Raw genomic sequence first — 9,412 nt, forward strand, 5'->3', positions numbered from 1 at the left:
TTAAGAATCAAATAAAAAATTGAAAAAAAGATTTGGGGACATTACGAAAACTGCCCTAACATATGAGGTAATATTAAAATATCATTTAAAAACACTTAATGTTGTGGGTTCATAAAAAACAGAGGAAACTACCGTTATCCTAGTGTACTCAATTCTATAAATTAACAAGTCAAATTCTGATATGAGTCATAGAGCATGTATTTAATGAAAGAACTATGCAACGGTAAGGATGATGATGGATGAACGTTATGAATATATTCGGATAATCAAACCTTGGTTTACTCTCTTTTGATTTTTGCACAGTGCCTTCACCGTGCCCATGGTGTCAGGGTGCCTTGATGCACTCGCGGCGGGTGCACGGGTGTGCGGGTACCAAGCCCACAGTTCCTACCTTAGGATGCATGGGTGCCATAGTTCGCGGGGACTTGGTTCCATGGTATGGGTTGATATAGTGCCTTGGTACCATGGTGCGCAGTGCCTTGGTTCCATAGTGCGTAGTGCAATGGTGTATAGTGCCTTGGTTCCATGGTGTGTGGTGCCATGGTGCCAAGGTCCGCGGTGGCTAGTGCCATGGTGTGCGGTGCCATGGTGCGCGATGTCATGGTGCCATGGTGCATTGGTACCTTGGTTCCATAAAGCCAGAGTGCACGGTGTCATGGTGCCTTGGTCCAACCTACTCGACAAAGACACCACCATGGTAGGCCGCTATAGGTCCTTCGGCATTTTTCATCACGGCACATGACGACACTTGTTTTTCATGCTGCTGATTTTGTCATACGTTGGAGACCGGGTCATTGGACATGTCTCTAGGATTGCACTTGACGGTCACCTAAACCTCTAATTACAACGTGCCTCCATGCATCGACGTTGGCCACATGATATATCTCTGGGCTCTTTAGCCACACTCCACATCGTGGAAAACCTCTAATTGTAAAGTCATAGTTTTCCACAAAAGGCCACTTGATATCACAATTAACCGTTTGGAATGAAACGCATGCGATACTTTAAAAACAAGTGGCAAACTCGGGTGAGGCTATGCCATGGCATGCTCGAGGGTGAGGTAAACTCACAACACTTAGTAGGATTTTCCAAGTACGGATGTAGAAACCTCCTTTGGAGATGGATGGAAAAATGATTGGATTGGAGTGAGAGGGACGAACAAGAGCGACAAAGGGCTGAATCTCATTGGATTATGGCAGCAAGGCTACTCTACCACTTATAATACTTCATCGCATATTTAAGTCGCCTGCAAAGGATTCTACCCACCGCTTGATGGAAATTGTACTTTAAGGTGGCCACCGTGATTCTTTCGCCATAATGGCTTAGCCAACAAGACGGTCCATTAAAGGCCAAGGCCCTTACTGCGGGTTGGCAAGAGGACGGAGGGCGCATACATCACTTATAGCTAGATTCTGACTTAGAGTCATTCAGTCATAATCCAGCAGAAGGTAGCTTCGCACCATTGGATTTTCAACCATGCGTGATGACCAATTATGTGAATAAATTGTTCCTCTCATACTACATTGAATTACTATTATGACACTGTTATCAGTAGGGTAAAACTAACCTGTCTCATGATAGTCTAAACCCAGCTCATGTTTCCTATTGGTAGATGAACTATCCAACACTTGGTGAATTCTGCTTCACAATGATAGGAAGAGCCGACATCGAAGAATTAAAAAGCAATGTCGCTATGAATGCTTGGCTGCCACAAACCAGTTATCCCTGTGCTAAATTTTCTGACACCTCTAGCTTCGAATTTCAAAGGTCTAAATGATCATTTGGACACGCTGCATGATTCATATTCGTACTAGAAATCAGAATCAAATGAGATTTTACCCTTCGGTTCCGCATGATATTTCTATTCTATTGAGCTACTTTAGGGCACATTATTTATATTTTAATAGATGTGCCACCCCAACCAAACTCCCCACCTAATAATATCTTCCGCCTGGGTCGGCCTGTAGAGCGAGCCTTCGGTCCAAAAAGTGAGGTAGTTCCCCGCTTCTGATTCACGTAATGAGTGCAATAACGTTAAAAGTAGTGGTTTTTCACTTTCGCCTTTCAGCTCCCACTTATACTACACCTCTCAATTTATTTCACAAAGTCAAAATAGAGTCAACCTCAACAGGGTCTTCTTTCACTACTGAGTTGCCAAGCCTGTTCCCTTAGTTGTGGTTTCGCTGGTTAGTAGAAAAGGACAGTAGAAATCTCGTTAGTCTATTCATGTGCATCACTAATTTGATGACGATGCATTTGGCTACCTTAAGAGAGTCATAGTTACTCCCGCCATTTACCCGCACTTGGTTGAATTTCTTCACATTAACATTCAAAGCACTAGCAGAAATCGTATTGCGTGAACATCCGTTAGGACCATGCAATGCTTTGTTTTAATTAAACAGTCAGATTCCCCTTGTCCGTACTAGTTCTGAATTGGCGGGTCACCATGGGAGAAGCTCAAGCAGTCCACCAACAGCCGACGGGTTTAGAATTAGGACCCTCGTGCCTAGCCCTCTGAGCCAATCCTTTTCCCGAACTTATGGATCCTTTTTGCTGACTTACCTTGCCTACATTGTTCCATCAACCATAGATTGTTCACCTTGGAGACCTGATGCAGTTATGAGTATGATCGGTCATGGATGACATTCGGTCCTTTGGATTTTTAAGGGCCACTGGGAGTGTACCGGACACCACGTGACGTACAGTGCTCTTCCAGCTGTTGGACCCTACCTCTGGCTGAGCCGATTCCAGGGTGGGCAGGCTGTTAAATAAAAAAAAATACTTTCCGAGGCTCCTGCCGACATCTTCAGACTTCCTAACATTGCCATCGACCATCACGTCCCAGTTCAGGAATTTTAACCCGATTCCCTTTTGGAGTATGCGTGAAATTTGTTATATATCGGGGTTCCCCCGACCCTTAGGAACGACTAACCCATGTGCAAGTGTCATTTACATGGAACCTTTCCCATCTTCGGCCTTCAAAGTTCTCAATTGAATATTTTTTACTACCACTAAGATCTACACCGGTGGCCGCTCTACCCCATCTTGCACATAAGGTTTTCCAGTAACCACCGTGCCCTCCTACTCATCAAGTCCTGGCACTTTCCCTGAAGGATGGGTGTAGGTCACGCGTTTAAGCACCATCAATTTTTGGGGCTAGTTGATTCGGGAGGTGAGTTGTTATAAACTTCTTTGCGAATTTTGACTTCCATAACCACTGTCCTGCTGTCTTAATCGACCAACACCCTTTGTGGGATCTAGGTTAATGTGCAGTTTGGAATCGTAGCTCATCTTCTGGTTCATCCCACATCGCCAGTTCTGCTTACCAAAAATAGCCCACTTGGAGCTCTTGATTTCGTGGCATGGCTCAACTAAGCGGCCATGCTGTCTTACCTATTTAAAGTTTAAGAATTGGTCAAGGGCGTTGTTCCCCCGAGGCCTTAAATCATTAGATTTACTCAATAGAAATCGCACGTGAGCTCCAGCTATCTTACGGAAAACTTCAGAGGGAACCAGCTACTATACAGTTCGATTAGTCTTTGGCCCTAATACTCAATTCAGACGAACAAAAAACACGTCAGTATCACTACGGGCGTCAAATTGAGTTTCCTCTGGCTTCACCCCGCTCATGCATACTTCACCATCACTCAGGTCCCAACAGGTATGCTTACACTTGAACCCTTCTCAGAAGATCAAGGTCGGTCATTGGTGCACCCATCAAGGGATCCCACCAATCAGCTTCCTTAAGCCTTACGGGTTTACTAGCCCGTTGACTTGCACACATGTCAGACTCCTTGGTTCATCTTTCAAGATGGCTCGAATGGGGAGCCCACAGGCCAGTTTCTAGAGTGCACAGATGCCGAAGCACACCAGAGGCTCGCGCTGCCTGCCATAATTTAGGAGACGGTGTTCCACGAGCATATCGAGAGCTTGGGCTTTCTTCATCCCACTAGTCTATGCTGGTCAAAACCCTGAGTTGATCGATAAACCAACCCGTTGCCATTCTACATCCTACTGGGGCACATTATCGGCCCCCATCCACTTCCCTCTCGACAATTTAAAGAACTATTTGACTCTTTTTTCAAAGTCCTTTTCATCTTTCCCTCGCAGAACTTGTTCACTATCGGTCTCTTGCCCGTTTTTAGCCTTGGACTGAATTCATTACCCGATTTGGGTTGTATTCCCAAAAAACCACTCCTGGACACCATCTCATGGCACAACGGGACTCTCACCGTCTCTGGAGCCACCTTCCAGGGGACTTGGGCACGGTCCGCTACTAAGGATGCTTCTCTAGACTATAATTCGAATGATAGAGCTGCCCGATTCTAAGGTTGGACTATTCTCGGTTCTCTCGCATTACTAAGTGAATCCTTGTAAATTTCTATTCCTTTTTTTATTGCTATTATTAAACTATACGGGTAATCTCGCCTAACTTGGCATCGCGGTTAGAGTTCCTAAGCGCGATAGGGTCTTGGAGTTCGGACGCAAAATGCGCAGTAGCCATGACAACAAAGAGAGTTGAGTTACAACACAACTTGTCATAATGTCCATAGATGTGGACTCGCATTTAGGCTAATCGCGAGTTCGAGGTGCATGAGAGGCCAGTATCCGCCCCGTGACGATAGTACACCCAGTGATTGAGGCGCTATTTAAGGGGGCGGTACGATACATGGCACCCTGGCAGACGTGCCCTCAGCCTAATGGCTTTGGGCACCACTTGTGTTCAAAGACTCATTGGTTTACGAGATTCTGCAATTCACACAAAGTATCATATTTCACTATGTTCTTCATCATTGCGAGAGCCGAGATACACATTGGCGAGTATCATTTTTATTTCAAAAGAAGTACAGGTCCCCCCAACGTACGTCGCAGATGGGGCGCAAGAGGCAGGCTATCAATTTAAGTATTCCTTGGCGCTTTCCATGTCGGGGTTGGTTAGTCATCCAACCCGCGCACTGGGCGTACATGCCATTGTCGAGGGGGAGGCGCACGTGCGAAGGATGAAGCACCCCACCAACACAGACTCCTCAATTATTAAACACATCCACGGGTTATTCTGCTGCACAGGTTTCGATAATGATCCTTTTGTAGGTTAACCTACGGAAACCTTGTTACGACTTCTCCATCCTCTAAATGATAAGGTTAATGGACTTCTCGCGATGTTGTAGGCAACGAACCGCCTACATAACCATGATCCAAATATCTCACTGGATCATTCAATTGGTAGGAGCGACAGGCGATATGTTAAAAAGGTAGGGACGTAGTCAACACGAGTTGATGATTCGCACTTACTAGGAGTTCTTCGTTGAAGACCAACAATTGTAATGGTCTATCCCCATCACAATAAAATTTCAAAGATTAATCGGGCTTATCGGCCAATGCTATAAAATCATTGAATACATCAGTGTAGCACGTGTGCGGCCCAAAACATCTAAGGTCATCACATGTGGCACCTTGGCATACGTGCCCTTAGCTAATGGCTTTGGGCGCAACTTGTGTTCAAAGACTCAATGGTTTACGAGATTCTGCAATTCACACGAAGTATCGTATTTTGCTATGTTCTTCATCGATGTGAGAGCCGAGATACACATTGTCGAGTGTCATTTTTGTTTTTAAAAGAAGCACAGGTCCCCCCAACGCACGTCACAGATGGGGCACAAGAGGCAGGCTATCAATTTAAGTATTCCTTGGCGCTTTCTATGTCGGGGTTCGTTAGTCGTCCAACCCGCGCACTGGGCGTACATGCCATGGACGAGGGGGAGGCGCACGTGCGAAGGATGAAGCACCCCACCCACACAGACTCCTCAATTATTAAACACGTCCACGGGTTATTCTGCTGCACAGGTTTCGACAATGATCCTTTTGTAGGTTAACCTACGGAAACCTTGTTACGACTTCTCCATCCTCTAAATGATAAGGTTGAATGGACTTCTCGCGATGTTGTAGGCAACGAACCGCCTACGTCACCATGATCCAAATATCTCACTGGATCATTCAATCGGTAGGAGCGACAGGCGATATGTTAAAAGGGCAGCGACGTAGTCAACACGAGTTGATGATTTGCACTTACTAGGAGTTCTTCGTTGAAGACCAACAATTGTAATGATCTATCCCCATCACAATAAAATTTCAAAGATTAACCGGGCTTATCGGCCAATGCTATAAAATCATTGAAAACATCAGTGTAGCACGTGTGCGGCCCAAAACATCAAAGGTCATCACATGTGGTACCTTGGTATACGTGCCCTTAGCCTAATGGCTTTGGGCGCAACTTGTGTTCAAAGACTCAATGGTTTACGAGATTCTGCAATTCACTCAAAGTATCATATTTCGCTATGTTCTTCATCGATGTGAGAGCCGAGATACACATTGTCGAGTGTCATTTTTGTTTTTAAAAGAAGTACAGGTCCCCCCAACGCACGTCACAGATGGGGCGCAAGAGGCAGGCTATCAATTTAAGTATTCCTTGGCACTTTACATGTCGGGGTTCGTTAGTCGTCCAACCCGCGCACTGGGCGTACATGCCATGGACGAGGGGGAGGTGCATGTGTAAAGGATGAAGCACCCCACCCACACAGGCTCCTCAATTATTAAACACGTCCATGGGTTATTCTGCTGCACAGGTTTCGACAATGATCCTTTTGTAGGTTAACCTACGAAAACCTTATTACGAATTCTCCATACTCTAAATGATAAGGTTCAATGGACTTCTCGCGATGTTGTAGGCAACGAACTGCCTACATCACCATGATCCAAATATCTCACTGGATCATTCAATCGGTAGGAGCGACAAGCGATATGTTAAAAGGGCAGCGACGTAGTCAACACGAGTTGATGATTCGCACTTACTAGGAGTTCTTCGTTAAAGACCAACAATTTTAATGATCTATCCCCATCATAATAAAATTTCAAAGATTAACCGGGCTTGTCGGCCAATGCTATAAAATCATTAAATACATCAGTGTAGCACATGTGCGGCCCAAAACATCTAAGGTCATAACATGTGGCACCTTCGCAGACGTGCCCTTAGCCTAATGGCTTTGGGCGCAACTTCTGTTCAAAGACTCAATGGTTTACGAGATTCTGCAATTTACACGAAGTATCATATTTTGCTATGTTCTTCACCGATGTGAGAGACGAGATACACATTGTCGAGTGTCATTTTTGTCATTTTCCATTTTGGGGTTCGTTAGTCGCCCAACGCATGCACTGGGCGTATACGCCATGGAATAGGGGGAGGCGCACGTGCGAAGGATGAAGCACCTCACCCGTATAGACTCCCTAGTTGTTAAACATATCCACGGGTCATTCTGCTGCACAGGTTTCGCCAATTATTCTGTTGCAAGTTAACCTACAGAATCCTTGTTAGGATTTCTCCTTCCTCTAAATGATAAGGTTCAATGGACTTCTCGCGATGTCACAGGCAGCGAACCGCCCACGTCACCATGATCCAAATATTTCACTGGAACATTCAATCGGTAGGAGTGACAGGTGGTGTGTTAAAAGGGCAGGGACGCAGTCAACACGAGCTGATGACTCGCGCTTACTACGAGTTCTTCATTGAAGACTAACAATTGTAATGATCTATCCCCATCACAATGAAATTTCAAAGATAAATCGGGCCTATCGGCCAATGCTATAAAATCATTGAATACATCAGTGTAGCACGCGTGCGGCCCAAAAAATATAAAGGCATCACAGACCTGTTATTGCCTCAAACTTCCACGGCCTAAAAGGCCGTAGTCCTTCTAAGAATCTAGATGCAAAAGGTTACCTCCGCATACCTAGTTAGCGGTCTGACTTCTCGTTCGTTAATGGAATTAACCAGAAAAATTACTCCACCAAATAAAAACGACCACACACCACCACCATAGAATCTAGAAAGAGCTCTCAGTCTTTCGATCCTTACTATGTATGGACCTGGTAAGTTTCCCCGTGTTGATTCAAATTAAGCAGCAGGATCCACTCTTGGTGGTGACCTTCTATCAATTCCTTTAAGTTTTAGCCTTGACACAATACTCCCCCCGAAACCTAAATACTTTGATTTCTCATAAGATGCCGAAGGAGTCCTAAAAGAAACATCCACCGATCCCTAGTCGGCATCATTTATGGTTGAGACTAGTACGATATTTGATTGTTTTTTAGCCACCAACTTTCATTCTTGATTAATGAAAACATCCTTGGAAAATTCTTTTACAGCTATTCATCTTTCATTAATACAAGAATTTCACCTCTGATTATGAAATACGAATGCCCTCGACTGTCCCAATTAATCATTACCCCGATCCCAAAGCCCAATGTAAATAGGACCAAAATCCTAAAATGTTATCTCATGCTAATGTATATAGAACGTAGGCTTGCTTTGAGCACTCTAATTTATTCAAAGTAACAGCGTCACAAGCATGACCCGAACAGTTAAGTCCAGGAGAGCATCACCGACAGAATGGATGAGACAACCGGTGCACACCATAAATAGACTGGCTAGCCCATCCCAAAGTCCAACTGTGAGCTTTTTAATAGCAACAACTTAAATATACACTATAGGAGATAGAAATACCACGGTTATTGGCACCAGAATTGCCCTCCAATGTATTCTAGTTAAGGGATTTAGATTGTACTCATTCCAATTACCAGACTCATTGAGCCCGGTATTGTATTTTATTATCACTACCTTTCTGTGTCAGGATTAGGTAATTTAAGTGCCTGCTACCTTCCTTGGATGTGGTAACCTTTTCTTAGGTTCCCTCTCCAGAATCAAACCCTAATTCTCCATCATCGGTCACCACCATGGTAGGCCACTGTCCTACCATCGAAAATTATTAGGGAAGAAATTTGAATGATGTGTCCCTGGTATTATGATCGTTCGATCTGTCAAGTTATCATGAATCATTATAGCAACGGGTAGAGCCAACGTCAATCTTTTATCTAATAAATACATCCATTCTAGAATTTTAGGTTTGTTGCATGTATTAGCTCTAGAATTACTACGGTTATCCAAGTAATAGATACCATCAAACAAACTATAACTAATTTAATGAGCCATTCGCAGTTTCCCAGTCTGAATTTGTTCATACTTACACATGCATGGCTTAATATTTGAGAATAGCATATGACTACTTCAGAACTAACCATGCAACATTCCTCATCGACACCAAAATCGCATGAGCCCGTCCTTCCTGAAAGGGTGCGAACGGGTTCAAGGTGAGCAAGACCGTCATTCGCAAGGAGCATAGTATAGAGCAGATAGGAGCTGATGAAGACCCCATGCCCACTATGTCTACCTCATCCAAGAATTTTTACCACCACTCATGGAACATGATATTGCACGATAAAGCGAGGAAGGTATGTCATACGGGGGTGGCCTTTCGGTTTACCCCACGCATGAAATGCGAGGGGCAAAAGGTGATAGATA

General features: G+C 44.4%; 4 non-coding genes and 1 pseudogene across 4 annotated transcripts; all 5 read right to left on the bottom strand.

Annotated features, from left to right (window-relative positions):
• Nucleotides 1-1,154: 1,154 nt before the first annotated feature.
• Nucleotides 1,155-4,442, bottom strand: LOC124896475. The gene has a single exon (XR_007052836.1). It is a non-coding gene; the product is annotated as a 28S ribosomal RNA (ribosomal RNA).
• A 228-nt stretch (nt 4,443-4,670) lies between these two features.
• On the bottom strand, nt 4,671-4,826 carry LOC124896429. The gene has a single exon (XR_007052792.1). It is a non-coding gene; the product is annotated as a 5.8S ribosomal RNA (ribosomal RNA).
• A 621-nt stretch (nt 4,827-5,447) lies between these two features.
• LOC124896352 lies at nt 5,448-5,602 on the bottom strand. Its single transcript, XR_007052711.1, has one exon. It is a non-coding gene; the product is annotated as a 5.8S ribosomal RNA (ribosomal RNA).
• Nucleotides 5,603-6,225: 623 nt separating this feature from the next.
• On the bottom strand, nt 6,226-6,381 carry LOC124896458. Its single transcript, XR_007052822.1, has one exon. It is a non-coding gene; the product is annotated as a 5.8S ribosomal RNA (ribosomal RNA).
• A 623-nt stretch (nt 6,382-7,004) lies between these two features.
• LOC124896461 lies at nt 7,005-7,160 on the bottom strand (annotated as a pseudogene).
• Between the last annotated feature and the right edge of the window lie 2,252 nt (nt 7,161-9,412).

The sequence above is a fragment of the Capsicum annuum genome, chromosome 2, assembly GCF_002878395.1.
Source record: "Capsicum annuum cultivar UCD-10X-F1 chromosome 2, UCD10Xv1.1, whole genome shotgun sequence".
Classification (NCBI taxonomy): Eukaryota; Viridiplantae; Streptophyta; class Magnoliopsida; order Solanales; family Solanaceae; genus Capsicum; species Capsicum annuum.